The sequence below is a fragment of the Crinia signifera genome, chromosome 2, assembly GCF_055691185.1.
Source record: "Crinia signifera chromosome 2, ASM5569118v1, whole genome shotgun sequence".
Classification (NCBI taxonomy): Eukaryota; Metazoa; Chordata; class Amphibia; order Anura; family Myobatrachidae; genus Crinia; species Crinia signifera.
This window is the reverse complement of record NC_139218.1, coordinates 16374667-16390297: the sequence shown is the minus strand read 5'-3', so window position 1 is coordinate 16390297 and position 15631 is coordinate 16374667. Positions and strand designations below refer to the sequence as shown.

The following is a 15631-nucleotide window of genomic DNA, read 5'->3' as shown; positions in this document are numbered from 1 at the left end:
GGGAGGAGGTGTCTGGCACAGTTGGGACCTGGTGGGAGGAGGTGTCTGGCACAGTTGGGACCTGGTGGGAGGAGGTGTCTGGCACAGTTGGGACCTGGTGGGAGGAGGTGTCTGGCACAGTTGGGACCTGGTGGGAGGAGGTGTCTGGCACAGTTGGGACCTGGTGGGAGGAGGTGCCTGGCACAGTTGGGACCTGGTGGGAGGAGGTGCCTGGCACAGTTGGGACCTGGTGGGAGGAGGTGCCTGGCACAGTTGGGACCTGGTGGGAGGAGGTGCCTGGCACAGTTGGGACCTGGTGGGAGGAGGTGCCTGGCACAGTTGGGACCTGGTGGGAGGAGGATTACAGGTACTTTAAAAGACTTTTCCAGTGCACACTCTTACAAATTGAGTATTATTGTAATGTAGCTATACTGGAAACGTAACTTTTATTATCTGATACCCCTAAACAACTATTTTGGGGTATGTGGGACAGTAGAGGCCTGGTGTGAGCAACATATCAGGTGTGTGGGACCATAGAGGCCTGGTGTGAGAACATATCAGGTGTGTGGGACCATAGAGGCCTGGTGTGAGAACATATCAGGTGTGTGGGACATAGAGGTGTGTGAGAACATATGAGGTGTGTGGGACTGTAGAGGCCCGGTGTGAAAACATATGAGGTGTGTGGGACTGTAGAGGGCTGGTGTGAGAGCATATGGGGGGTGTGTGGACCGTAGAGGCCCGGTGTGAGAACATATGAGGTGCGTGGGACCGTAGAGGCCCGGTGTGAGAACATATGAGGTGCGTGGGACCGTAGAGGCCCGGTGTGAGGACATATGAGGTGCGTGGGACCGTAGAGGCCCGGTGTGAGAACATATGAGGTGCGTGGGACCGTAGAGGCCCGGTGTGAGAACATATGAGGTGCGTGGGACCGTAGAGGCCCGGTGTGAGAACATATGAGGTGCGTGGGACCGTAGAAGCCTGGTTTTGAGAACATATGAGGTGCGTGGGTCCGTAGAGGCCCGGTGTGAGAACATATGAGGTGCGTGGGACCGTAGAGGCCCGGTGTGAGAACATATGAGGTGCGTGGGACCGTAGAGGCCCGGTGTGAGAACATATGAGGTGCGTGGGACCGTAGAGGCCCGGTGTGAGAACATATGAGGTGCGTGGGACCGTAGAGGCCCGGTTTTGAGAACATATGAGGTGCGTGGGTCCGTAGAGGCCCGGTGTGAGAACATATGAGGTGCGTGGGACCGTAGAGGCCCGGTGTGAGAACATATGAGGTGCGTGGGACCGTAGAGGCCCGGTGTGAGAACATATGAGGTGCGTGGGACCGTAGAGGCCCGGTGTGAGAACATATGAGGTGCGTGGGACCGTAGAGGCCCGGTGTGAGAACATATGAGGTGCGTGGGACCGTAGAGGCCCGGTGTGAGAACATATGAGGTGCGTGGGACCGTAGAGGCCCGGGGTGAGAACATATGAGGTGCGTGGGACCGTAGAGGCCTGCTGTGAGAACATATGAGGTGCGTGGGACCGTAGAGGCCCGGTGTGAGAACATATGAGGTGCGTGGGACCGTAGAGGCCCGGTGTGAGAACATATGAGGTGCGTGGGACCGTAGAGGCCCGGTGTGAGAACATATGAGGTGCGTGGGACCGTAGAGGCCCGGTGTGAGAACATATGAGGTGCGTGGGACCGTAGAGGCCCGGGGTGAGAACATATGAGGTGCGTGGGACCGTAGAGGCCCGGTGTGAGAACATATAAGGTGCGTGGGACAGTTGTTACTTTGCTTGAGGACCAAGGGATAGAGAATATTAAGGGATTTGGTATGAGCATTTGGGACCTGGTATGAGGGCATATATAGGACCGTAGGGAACTTCTTTGAGGACATGTATGATGTTTGGGACAGGAACGTGCTCTAAGTATGCATGAGATGTTTCGGGCAGTAGTGACCTGGTGTGTTGGACAGTAGGGACCTGGTGTGATAAGCAGAAAAAGCACGGACTGGAAAGTGATATATAATCTAAGTAGAGCTTGTGTCAGAATTATTGCATATGAACCTGCAGGAATGCACTGAAGAGATGGTTAGTGGGAGCTGCCATTCACAGCAGCCATGCGTTTCTTGGCGACACTAGAACATTTGCTTTGAGAATGGCTGTTTGTATTGAACGCTGTAGAGATTACCTTGTGGTGTAAGGAAGACCTTTTGCAGAACATCCTATTTGGTGAGAAGGTGCTAGCATCTCAATACGCTTATCTGAGCCGTCTTCCTCCCTGATGTGGAGGCTTTAAATACGGTTTTGTATGTAGTCCACTAAACCCAAAAGTGAGCAATTTCATATAGAAATTATGGTGGCAAAACCCGACAGGGTTATTCCTATTTTTATTTTATATCTGTACAGTGTCTTATATAGTGCAGCAGATTCTGTTACAGTGTCTTATATAGTGCAGCAGATTCTGTTACAGTGTCTTATATAGTGCAGCAGATTCTGTTACAGTGTCTTATATAGCGCAGCAGATTCCGTTACAGTGTGTTATATAGTGCAGCAGATTCCATTACAGTGTCTTATACAGCGCAGCAGATTCCGTTACAGTGTCTTATATAGCGCAGCAGATTCTGTTACAGTGTCTTATATAGCGCAGCAGATTCCGTTACAGTGTCTTATATAGTGCAGCAGATTCTGTTACAGTGTCTTATATAGCGCAGCAGATTCTGTTACAGTGTCTTATATAGCGCAGCAGATTCCGTTACAGTGTCTTATATAGCGCAGCAGATTCAGTTACAGTGTCTTATATAGCGCAGCAGATTCCGTTACAGCGTCTTATATAGCGCAGCAGATTCCGTTACAGTGTCTTATATAGCGCAGCAGATTCTGTTACAGTGTCTTATATAGCGCAGCAGATTCCGTTACAGTGTCTTATATAGCGCAGCAGATTCCGTCACAGTGTCTTATATAGCGCAGCAGATTCAGTTACAGTGTCTTATATAGCGCAGCAGATTCCGTTACAGTGTCTTATATAGCGCAGCAGATTCCGTTACAGTGTCTTATATAGCGCAGCAGATTCCGTTACAGCGTCTTATATAGCGCAGCAGATTCCGTTACAGTGTCTTATATAGCGCAGCAGATTCCGTTACAGTGTCTTATATAGTGCAGCAGGTTCCGTTACAGTGTCTTATATAGCGCAGCAGATTCCGTTACAGTGTCTTATATAGTGCAGCAGGTTCCGTTACAGTGTCTTATATAGCGCAGCAGATTCCGTTACAGCGTCTTATATAGCGCAGCAGATTCCGTTACAGTGTCTTATATAGCGCAGCAGATTCCGTTACAGCGTCTTATATAGCGCAGCAGATTCCGTTACAGCGTCTTATATAGCGCAGCAGATTCCGTTACAGTGTCTTATATAGCGCAGCAGATTCCGTTACAGTGTCTTATATAGCGCAGCAGATTCCGTTACAGTGTCTTATATAGCGCAGCAGATTCCGTTACAGTGTCTTATATAGCGCAGCAGATTCCGTTACAGTGTCTTATATAGTGCAGCAGATTCTGTTACAGTGTCTTATATAGCGCAGCAGATTCCGTTACAGTGTCTTATATAGCGCAGCAGATTCCGTCACAGTGTCTTATATAGCGCAGCAGATTCCGTTACAGTGTCTTATATAGCGCAGCAGATTCCGTTACAGTGTCTTATATAGCGCAGCAGATTCCGTTACAGTGTCTTATATAGTGCAGCAGGTTCCGTTACAGTGTCTTATATAGCGCAGCAGATTCCGTTACAGTGTCTTATATAGTGCAGCAGGTTCCGTTACAGTGTCTTATATAGCGCAGCAGATTCCGTTACAGCGTCTTATATAGCGCAGCAGATTCCGTTACAGTGTCTTATATAGCGCAGCAGATTCCGTTACAGCGTCTTATATAGCGCAGCAGATTCCGTTACAGCGTCTTATATAGCGCAGCAGATTCCGTTACAGTGTCTTATACAGTATAGTGCAGCAGATTCTGTTACAGTGTCTTATATAGCTCAGCAGATTCCGTTACAGCGTCTTATATAGCGCAGCAGATTCCGTTACAGTGTCTTATATAGCGCAGCAGATTCCGTTACAGTGTCTTATATAGCGCAGCAGATTCCGTTACAGTGTCTTATATAGTGCAGCAGGTTCCGTTACAGTGTCTTATATAGCGCAGCAGATTCCGTTACAGCGTCTTATATAGCGCAGCAGATTCCGTTACAGTGTCTTATATAGCGCAGCAGATTCCGTTACAGTGTCTTATATAGTGCAGCAGGTTCCGTTACAGTGTCTTATATAGCGCAGCAGATTCCGTTACAGCGTCTTATATAGCGCAGCAGATTCCGTTACAGTGTCTTATATAGCGCAGCAGATTCCGTTACAGTGTCTTATACAGTATAGTGCAGCAGATTCTGTTACAGTGTCTTATATAGCTCAGCAGATTCCGTTACAGCGTCTTATATAGCGCAGCAGATTCCGTTACAGTGTCTTATATAGCGCAGCAGATTCCGTTACAGCGTCTTATATAGCGCAGCAGATTCCGTTACAGTGTCTTATATAGCGCAGCAGATTCCGTTACAGTGTCTTATACAGTATAGTGCAGCAGATTCTGTTACAGTGTCTTATATAGCGCAGCAGATTCTGTTACAGTTTCTTATATAGGGCAGCAGATTCCGTTACAGTGTCTTATATAGCGCAGCAGATTCCGTTACAGCGTCTTATATAGTGCAGCAGATTCTGTTACAGTGTCTTATATAGCGCAGCAGATTCCGTTACAGTGTCTTATATAGCGCAGCAGATTCCGTTACAGTGTCTTATATAGCGCAGCAGATTCCGTTACAGTGTCTTATATAGCGCAGCAGATTCCGTTACAGTGTCTTATATAGCGCAGCAGATTCCGTTACAGTGTCTTATATATCGCAGCAGATTCCGTTACAGTGTCTTATATAGCGCAGCAGATTCCGTTACAGCGTCTTATATAGCGCAGCAGATTCCGTTACAGCGTCTTATATAGCGCAGCAGATTCCGTTACAGCGTCTTATATAGCGCAGCAGATTCCGTTACAGCGTCTTATATAGCGCAGAAGATTCCGTTACAGTGTCTTATATAGCGCAGCAGATTCCGTTAGTGTCTTATATAGCGCAGCAGATTCCGTTACAGTGTCTTATATAGTGCAGCAGATTCAGTTACAGTGTCTTATATAGCGCAGCAGATTCTGTTACAGTGTCTTATATAGTGCAGCAGATTCTGTTACAGTGTCTTATATAGTGCAGCAGATTCCGTTACAGTGTCTTATATAGCGCAGCAGATTCCGCTACAGTGTCTTATATAGCGCAGCAGATTCCGTTACAGTGTCTTATATAGCGCAGCAGATTCCGTTACAGTGTCTTATATATCGCAGCAGATTCCGTTACAGTGTCTTATATAGCGCAGCAGATTCCGTTACAGCGTCTTATATAGCGCAGCAGATTCCGTTACAGCGTCTTATATAGCGCAGCAGATTCCGTTACAGCGTCTTATATAGCGCAGCAGATTCCGTTACAGCGTCTTATATAGCGCAGCAGATTCCGTTACAGTGTCTTATATAGCGCAGCAGATTCCGTTACAGCGTCTTATATAGCGCAGCAGATTCCGTTACAGCGTCTTATATAGCGCAGCAGATTCCGTTACAGTGTCTTATATAGCGCAGCAGATTCCGTTACAGTGTCTTATATAGCGCAGCAGATTCCGTTACAGTGTCTTATATAGCGCAGCAGATTCCGTCACAGTGTCTTATATAGCGCAGCAGATTCCGTTACAGTGTCTTATATAGCGCAGCAGATTCCGTTACAGGTTCTTATATAGCGCAGCAGATTCCGTTACAGTGTCTTATATAGCGCAGCACATTCCGTTACAGTGTCTTATATAGCGCAGCAGATTCCGTTACAGTGTCTTATATAGCGCAGCAGATTCCGTTGCAGTGTCTTATATAGCGCAGCAGATTCCGTTACAGCGTCTTATATAGCGCAGCAGATTCCGTTACAGTGTCTTATATAGGGCAGCAGATTCCGTTACAGTGTGTTATATAGCGCAGCAGATTCCGTTACAGTGTCTTATAAAGCGCAGCAGATTCCGTTACAGTGTCTTATATAGCGCAGCAGATTCCGTTACAGTGTCTTATATAGCGCAGCAGATTCCGTTACAGTGTCTTATACAGCGCAGCAGATTCCGTTACAGTGTCTTATATAGCGCAGCAGATTCCGTTACAGCGTCTTATATAGCGCAGCAGATTCCGTTACAGTGTCTTATATAGCGCAGCAGATTCCGTTACAGTGTCTTATATAGCGCAGCAGATTCCGTTACAGCGTCTTATATAGCGCAGCAGATTCCGTTACAGCGTCTTATATAGCGCAGCAGATTCCGTTACAGTGTGTTAGATAGCGCAGCAGATTCCGTTACAGTGTCGTATATAGCGCAGCAGATTCCGTTACAGCGTCTTATATAGCGCAGCAGATTCCGTTACAGCAGGGCTGGGCAACACCGGGCCTCCAGATGTTAGTGGACTACACATCCCAGGATGCATTGCATTAGTTTTGCTATGTGGCCATGCTGAAACTGATGCAAGGCATGCTGGGATGTGTAGTTCATCAACATCTGGAGGGCCGGTGTTGCCCAGCCCTGCGTTACAGCGTCTTATATAGCGTAGCAGATTCCGTTACAGGGTCTTGTATAGCGCAGCAGATTCCGTTACAGCGTCTTATATAGCGCAGCAGATTCCGTTATAGCGTCTTATATAGCGCAGCAGATTCCGTTACAGTGTCTTATATAGCGCAGCAGATTCCGTTACAGTGTCTTATATAGCGCAGCAGATTTCGTTACAGCAGGGCTGGGCAACACCGGCCCTCCAGATGTTAGTGAACTACACATCCCAGGATGCTTTGCATTAGTTTTGCTATGTGGCCATGCTGAAACTGATGCAAGGCATGCTGGGATGTGTAGTTCATCAACATCTGGAGGGCCGGTGTTGCCCAGCCCTGCGTTACAGGGTCTTGTATAGCGCAGCAGATTCCGTTACAGGGTCTTATATAGCGCAGCAGATTCCGTTACAGTGTCTTATATAGCGCAGCAGGTTCCGTTACAGTGTCTTATATAGCGCAGCAGATTCCGTCACAGCGTCTTATATAGCGCAGCAGATTCCGTTAGTGTCTTATATAGCTCAGCAGATTCCGTTACAGCGTCTTGTATAGCTCAGCAGATTCCGTTACAGTGTCTTATATAGCGCAGCAGATTCCGTTACAGTGTCTTGTATAGCTCAGCAGATTCCGTTACAGCGTCTTATATAGCGCAGCAGATTCCGTTAGTGTCTTATATAGCTCAGCAGATTCCGTTACAGCGTCTTATATAGCGCAGCAGATTCCGTTACAGCGTCTTATATAGCGCAGCAGATTCCGTTACAGCGTCTTATATAGCGCAGCAGATTCCGTTACAGCGTCTTATATAGTGCAGCAGATTCCGTTACAGCGTCTTATATAGTGCAGCAGATTCCGTTACAGCGTCTTATATAGTGCAGCAGATTCCGTTACAGTGACTTATACAGCGCAGCAGATTCCGTTACAGCGTCTTATATAGTGCAGCAGATTCCGTTACAGCGTCTTATATAGTGCAGCAGATTCCGTTACAATGTCTTATATAGCTCAGCAGATTCCGTTACAGCGTCTTATATAGTGCAGCAGATTCCGTTACAGCGTCTTATATAGCGCAGCAGATTCTGTTGCAGCATCTTATATAGCGCAGCAGATTCCGTTACAGCGTCTTATATAGCGCAGCAGATTCCGTTAGTGTCTTATATAGAGCAGCAGATTCCGTTAGTGTCTTATATAGCGCAGCAGATTCCATTACAGTGTCTTATATAGCGCAGCAGATTCCGTTGCGCTTTACAATTGTAAACAGAGATAAAACAAACTGGGTAACAACAGACAGACTTGGAGGTAGGAGGGCCCTGCTGCAAACTTACAATCTATAGGGTCCTACAAAATGTGGGACAAGCTTGCATGCATTCTCTAGATGAAATTGTATGGTAAAAATATTACAAGTCCTATGGTGCACCTTTTTGCCATGGGGGGGGGGGTGCGCCACACATTTTTCAGGTGCTTGCCCCTAAGTGGATTGACCCCTTTGTCCGGTCCGCTACAACTCGGCAAACTGGTAAAACGTTCCCTCCTCCACCACATAGGTGAGACGGGGATCATCTGTTTTTGGAAGTCTTCCTGCCGGTCACTTCTGAACACCTGAACTGTTGCAGGTTCCCGATGAACGCTGCGTCTCTCGATGCTGCATCCATCCTGTTGTACAGAGAACTTAACTGTCATCGTTTTATAGTGGCTGAATTCTGAGATCTCACCCAGTTGTCACTAGTGCTGCTTGTGTCCAGGTTATGGAGGAATTGGCAAAGGCTTGGGGTTGTTTGGCTGGCTTGCGCTTTCTCTTACAGTAGCATTAGACCTAGGTGGCCTAAGCATGGCTTAGTAAACTGATGAATGCTTCAGCTTCAGGCCAACACATTGCTGCCTGTTAACTCGTCGACAGCTGTAGAGGATTTAGCATCCGGTGCCACCTAAGGAGCTGTGTTCTCCGGCGGGGACAGGCGGCGATGCAACCAATTGGAAAAGGTTTGCTCCTTCTCACTCCGTAGTTCCTACTGAGCTCGATGCTTGTAAGGAAACATAAAATGTCTATGGCCTTGGCTGTGTTTTGGAGGGTTCTCGGCTAATGCATCTGTTAAAGAGGATCTAAAGGAATATTCTTGTGCTCATCACCTGCGCCCCACCTGTCTCTTCCACCCGATCTATCCAGATAGATTTTTATCTTTTTTTTTTGCACGTGAAAGAAAAATTCAGGAAATAATAAGTCCTGGAAACCTTAATTATAGCATGCACGAAGTATAGGGCATCAATGTGTAGGGGAGGCACATACAATATATTACCGTGCACGCTAATTGCCAGTATTGTGAATAAGCCCCCCCCCCAGTCGGAATGACTGTGTACTGGTTCTTTCCGCTTTGTGTGTCATTATGTAGATCCGGCAGCGTGTTTTCAAGGAGTTGTATAGATAAAACATGGCCTCTTGTAGATAGGAGTAAATTATTTAGTAGTATTAAATTTAGTAGTAAAAATCACTTATCCTGTTCAAGAACTTCTTCATTTTCTCGCCTACCACCTAAACCTGCTCCTTGCGTCCTAGGTGGGATGGTGCTATACAAGGACCTTTACCCTCAATGTCCCATCTGCTGACTATCTGGTCCAGCAACTCTTGCATTGCTTTGTAGGTGACAAGTTTATCTTGCACGGTGCTGTGTAGTCCTGATTTCAGCACGTTTTAGTTTGGAGGGTTTAGGAGAGCACCAGTTACAGCTGATTGGCCACTGGCTCAATTCCATCCGTTCCATATCGGTTACTATATCGTCAGGCGAACGATAAAGTTCCTATGTATTGAACAAATGTTTATGATATTTGGTGACATCATCTTCTACCCCTGACAATCTTGTTGACATTGAGCATGTAGGACAGACGACGAGACAGGGAGATTCATCAATGGTGTGTGTGAACGTGCATCGTTAACGATATGTAGCGTACACACTAGACAATATTATAAACCTGACCTCTTAGAAGAGACAAAATGAGCAATATAGTTTATAATATCGCTTGGTGTGTAATAGAGCTTTACTTTATTGATGTCCATCCTCCAGGGCTTTATCTTATAAATCCTGGGTCATCACCGTGGTCCCAACCAGGGTATATCTCCGCTTGTTACTTGCAAGCGTTGCCTTGTTTTTATGTTGAGAATCTGTCTTGCAATGATTTTTACCATTATACTCTATGTTCTGCTGAAATCTAATTCGCTTCTAGGTTTTTGTTTCTGATTGTATCCCTTTTAAGGGGCAGATTCAATTAGGACGTGGGTAAAGCTCGGGGGTTCGACACCCGGAACTCTTACGTTTCTATTGTACGGTGAACTGACAGGTAATGTGTGTTAACTCCTAGATTCCGCTTTTAGCTCAGGAATCATTGGGTAACCCCCTTGCAGTTAACCCTGATGTTTCCTTGCAGTTCCTAAAGGAGGCAAGACGGGAATATGTAGCAGGACTTAATTGAATAGCTGCAGGCTGACAATTAGCGCTAATCGAATCTGCCCCTAAATCTGTAATGGGAAAACGTACCTCATTAATCTTCTAGGTGTTCTTGCTCTGTTGTGTACACAATATAGTCTAGTACAGTGGTAGCCAACCCTAGCCCTCGAGAGCTACCAACAGTTCACATTTTCCAGAAAACCTAGCTGCTGCACAGCTGCACTCATTAATCACTGACACATTTTAAAAGATACACAGATGGAGCTAATTAGCTCACTTGTGATTCTGTGAGGAGACCTGCAAAACATGCACTGTTGGTAGCTCTCGAGGACTGGGGTTGGCTACCCCAGGTCTAGTATATTTGATCATTATTTCATTAAAGCTTCTTATGGGGTTTTCTGTCCAGCGTTTCCACGTCCTATTTGATAAAGATTTGGGTGTAAATTGTTTTATTGGGGCTGATTCCTGTAGTTGATGGGTTACATAGCATTGGAGTCGATTCATGGAGCTTGGTAATATGCGTTTGTATCGCTGGTGGCTGGTGATGATTAGCGCAGAGGGTTTCCATTCTTGTGACATGGAGTAAAAGTGGCGTTGCGGCTTTGTGGTTCAGATTGGTCTATTGGTAGAGCCCCCCCCCCCCTTCTCAATGTAACCAGCAGGGGAGAGACACTGGGCTTTCTCTCCAGCACTATGTACACGGATCACAGCAATTCTTGGCCTTGTTATACCTATATCAGGAGTGATGCACTTTAGTGCTGGGTGAGGACATGTAATTACGTGTGCAAAAGGTCCGCTTGTGATCCTGCCGCCCAGGAAGGTTCAAGGGAGCGCTGCGTCCGACTTCTCCGATGGGAGAAGTCACCGCTTCCTTGTGGCGTGATGGCTTTTTTTTTCCTCCTATGTTTGTGCTGTAATTCCCCACATTGTGCATTATTACACGTCTTCAAATTTCTCACCCCCGTGAACTGGAACCCATGCATTGTGCCCAAGATGGCTGCCTCGCTTTCTATATTCATGCAGAGGATGAGCAACTGTAGCGTTATGCTGTGGGGATGTTTCAGCTGGTTTAACATGGGTACACTAGTTCTAATGCATCAGATCCTGTTTCCGATGCCGGGCTGGTATACTGGTACAGAGGGTTAATAAACCTGCCCCCAGTGAGTTGCGCAGGCACGTCTTCCTTATTGCCTTCATGTTATGCAGTGGCACAGTATTGTAGTGGTTCCCAAACGCAAGGCACTAGTACAGTCCAGGATTTACGAATAACCATGCTTTTAGCATAGATGACCATATTGTCGCCTCGTTCGTTTGGTTACAACATCTGTGCTCAACCATGGATATCCTTAATACCTGGACTGCCAGAATGCCTTGAATTCTGAGGGTGGGAATCACTGGTGTAAGATGAAGCATTAGTCCCACCATCTCCATCAGTAGTATCTCCTGATGGTGTATGCGTGCCTGATGGACTAATGTGATTCCTCATTATGATTTATCAGACTAGTGCTTGGGTAGGCCACACAGTCATCTGTAGTAAATAGAGGAATCGTTTCCTTGGGATTCCGGCCTAGAGACGTCTTCTCCTTGTCCAGTGGTTGTAGCGTGGAAATGATTTTTTTGCCCTCTGCGATAAGCCATTCTGAAGATCTATTTTATTGATTGTCCATAAATAAAGACTGTCCGGTGAATTGACAGTCCGTCGAGGAATGTTATTAAATTGTCCGTGAGAGCTGAGCCGTGTGGAATCTCAGGATATCTGGCGTTTAGCTGGAACGGAGTATAGTTTTTTTTTTTTTTTCATGACTTTAAGGGTGCATATGATATAGTAAACGATATGCACGATGATGACGTTCCCATGGGTCGTTAGCTACGTCTGTACATGCAGGACAACGGAGGATATCGCTGCAGAATGCTCCTTGCTGCCAAACACACTTGTCGATGCCAGGTCCCATCGCTCCTGACATCGCCGGTTACACGTATCATCATTTGTACCCAGCTTTAAGGGTGCTGCTTCTCAACTGAGGATACACTGAAAGTTTAGACCAGACATTTCCAACCTGCGGCCCTCCAGCTGTTGTGAAACTACACATCCCAGCATGCATTGTCACCATTTTGCGGTTAGGGAATGCTAAAACTGTGGCAAGGCATGCTGGGATGTGTAGTTTAACAGCAGCTGGAGGGCCGCAGGTTGAACATGCCTGGTTTAGGGGCAGTTTGTTAAAGCCGTCGGTCACATGTGGACCAATTTAGTTTTAAAGCCAGCATGGTTTAGCATTTATTTCTGTTCCCATCCGGGACAGCCCCTGATCATGGTTCCTGTTGACTTGCTAAACACGTCGACATGAGAAAGGTAATCCGGTCATACCACAGCCGTTATTAAATGTACCCCAGTGATTTAAAAAACTGCTCTTTAAGAATGCCAGGCTGGCTCCCGAAAATCGGGTACGCCCCCCGGGAACGTGGGCAATCCTCCCGCATTGGCAATGCAGCCCCCGCAACCCCCCTTCGTTCTGCCCAAAATACAGTTTTCGCGGATCCGCGGCGAGGGGTGGGGCTAAAATGACATGAATCATGTCATTTCAGCCAATCCCCCAATCCGCGGACCCGCGAATTGCGGGGCTTGATGACGTCCACCTCCCCCCGCCCCCTGCCATATTACATCAGTTCTCCTCTCCGGACTTCTCCCAGAGAGGAGAAAGCAAATGTCGGCAACTATGAAGAATGCACTGGCTTGAAAAACAGCAGATTAAAAGCATTGAGAAAATCTCGTCCTCACCCATGGCAGCGGTCAAGTCATGTTTAGGGATGGCCACCGGTGCATTTGCCATCGATGGTAGACCTAGATGGCGAAACTGCAACCAATCATAAACTATGTGATAGATGTCCATCGATAGTTTTCACTATCGATGGCCATCCATTATCTTTGACTGAATGGCCCTTAGGCCACTCAGAATGTGGGGGCGGGGCTTCTGGGTTGTCAGGGAGCTGGCTGTCTGTGTCCCGGCACCTTGGAAGAAAAAATTAAATTGATTCTCCTATGCCATCGATGTAGGGAAACCATCTGGTTCTCCCACATCAAGTGCAAAAGTTTTCAACATCTGTCATAAACCATCGTGTTTTAAAATCGATGGTCAATGGATGTGTTCTCTGCACTGCCGTAGAGTCATAAAGCCCCATGGTCTGTTGCACACAATGCATAAATACAGCCCATACTACTACACATGTAGGGTAACTACAGAATAATCCGTACAATGGCCCTTATTCAGATCTGATCACAGTACAAATTTGTTCTCAAAACGGGCATGTGCACTGCAGGTGGGGCAGATGTAACATGTGCAGAGGGAGTTGTACCGCCTCTCCCCAGGGTCTGTGACAAGTGGTTTGGTGTTCCCTGTAGTGAGCAATACCTGTGTGACAGCTTCTCTCTTCCATGTCTGGGTGATAGCAGCAGTATAGAGGGCTGATCGGGTGAAAGTGCTGTGTGTGTACACGGAAGTAGGGGGAGTAGACCTTGTGCCTATGCTAGTGATAGTTGTGGGTGGGAATGCCTGTGCACCTTGTAACTTTCATCTTTATACAATGGAGGTGACTTGGGGCCCAGGGATTCGGGCTCTCTGGATGCATGCGCGGTATCGGAGTTGAAGTTTGAGATGCACAGTCTTAAAGGGGTCTTGTGCACTGGACTTGAATCTAATTGGGCCTACACGCGTAGCGATGAGCGTTCTGAGTGATGCTAGATCGCTCGGCACACAGCGCTGCACCGCTGAGAGATCTGTCAGTGTCCTCCATGAGAACATTGGCCCTGACCCCGATGATCAACTAGATTTATCCAGTGTGCTGGATATTAATTGCCGGGGTCATAGCGGTGCGTGGGGTAGTGCACTGCTATGGCCTATACATACAGAGCGATGTAGGGGCATTTTATAAGAGATCTAGTGAGATTGCTTAGAGAATACCCGGGGATCGCTATGTGCGTAGGCCCCATTAGTGTTGGGGAACCACCATTGGAGGTCACCTTGTTGTGGTTGATGGGCCCATATTTTTAGGCAAAATGATGCTAAGCGCCTCAGATTTACGGTTACATTGCAGTGCTTAGTATATAGAGTGCAGTGCTTAGTATATAGAGTGCAGCGCTTAGTATATAGAGTGCTCACCTGCAGTTTATTAATAATGTTTAGATCAAGGATGTGCGATCCAAACCCCTCCCCCAAGTATTATCTAGGAAAGACAGAATTTGTCCCCATAGAGGTCTAGTACAGGCCTGGCCAACCTGTGGCTCTCCAGATGTTTTGCCGTAAGGGAGTGTTAAAACTGTGGCAAGGCATGCTGGGATTTGTAGTTTCACAACATCTGGAGAGCCACAGGTTGGCCTGCGCTGGTCTAGTATATAATAGGACAGCATTATGGACATGACCGGGAAAGGTTCTATGAATGAAACCTTGACGGAAGTGTTGGTCGCTTGTCACCGCGGGGAAAATGCTTATTCCCTGAACATTTCATCTCGGAGTCATGCCGCGTGCTGGTGTGTGTGTGTGTGTGTGTGTGTGTGAGATGAGATTGATTTGTCATCCTAGAAGCTGGGACTCCTGTTTGTAACATCCGCTCGCTGAGCAGACAGTGTGTTTTCTTGGGTTGTGGCTGAGTTAGCAAAGTGCATCTTCATTAACAAGTCTTCCACCATTAATTATATATATCGTCAGGTTTCAAATTCCATTCAAGTTCTCCCTCCTGATATGTAGATGATGCAGGGGCACTTGTGCGTGACGGAGATCCTGCAATCTCCACATACAACTACCCGAATAAACAGTCTAAGGAAGCGTCTTACAAATCTTTACTGTTATTAATATTATTATTGCCACCATTTCTCTTCTGTGGGTGGAGCTGTGCATTTATAGCACCAGCCATGATGAATCTCTACTCTGTACATACGGGTACATTGATAGCCGGCTGTAAGGACTTCTGCATAATATTGCATAGTAGTTTGTAAAATACAATGTATTTGCATAATCAATGTGCGATCCTCCGGTGCTGTAGGTCAGACCCGGTCAGTGTTTGTTACTTTAAGCTCTTGTTTATTAGTTGCTACAGTGTTGCAAATAATGTTTCAAAGTGTACTTGAACTGTACTTGGATGCTGTTTTTTTTTCTTGCTACCCCCCCCCCCCCCCCTTCCCCCCCAGTAGGGGTATTAGGTAAAGGTGGCGGTCTGTTTACATGAGTAGTCCCACCAATATCCAAAGCGGCTCATTTCTTTCCCTGACGTCTGTTGTCCTGCTAATTGCCGTACAGAGGCTGCATGTGCCCCTGCTAATCCCATTCTCTGCTCCTTCGCAGGTAATTGAGCTTCCGTTGCAAGGGTCCTCACTGACTATCCGCCAGGATGAGTACTGCTGTATCGTGACCCCAGGGGCCCTGGTGAGTAATGCTGATCTGAAGCCAGGCTTAATTAAACAAACCTGCTTGAAAAGAGAAATTTAGAATAGTTAAGGAGGAGGAGGGGGGGGGGGTGTTCAGAGCAATCCCCAAGCCTACAGCGGAAGTGTTTA

The 15631-nt window shown here is 46.9% G+C and overlaps 1 protein-coding gene across 3 annotated transcripts in view; it reads left to right on the top strand.

The window, feature by feature from the left end:
• The window catches only part of BCL9 (BCL9 transcription coactivator), a 177299-nt gene that overhangs the window by 135810 nt on the left and 25858 nt on the right, over positions 1-15631 (top strand). For 2 of the 3 annotated variants that reach the window (XM_083171638.1, XM_083171637.1), the window contains one exon: positions 15420-15500. The exons of the other annotated variant lie outside the window; for it this stretch is intronic. The gene's annotated coding sequence lies outside the window, so the exon portion shown is untranslated. The remainder of the gene's footprint in view (positions 1-15419; positions 15501-15631) is intronic. 3 annotated transcript variants of the gene reach the window in all.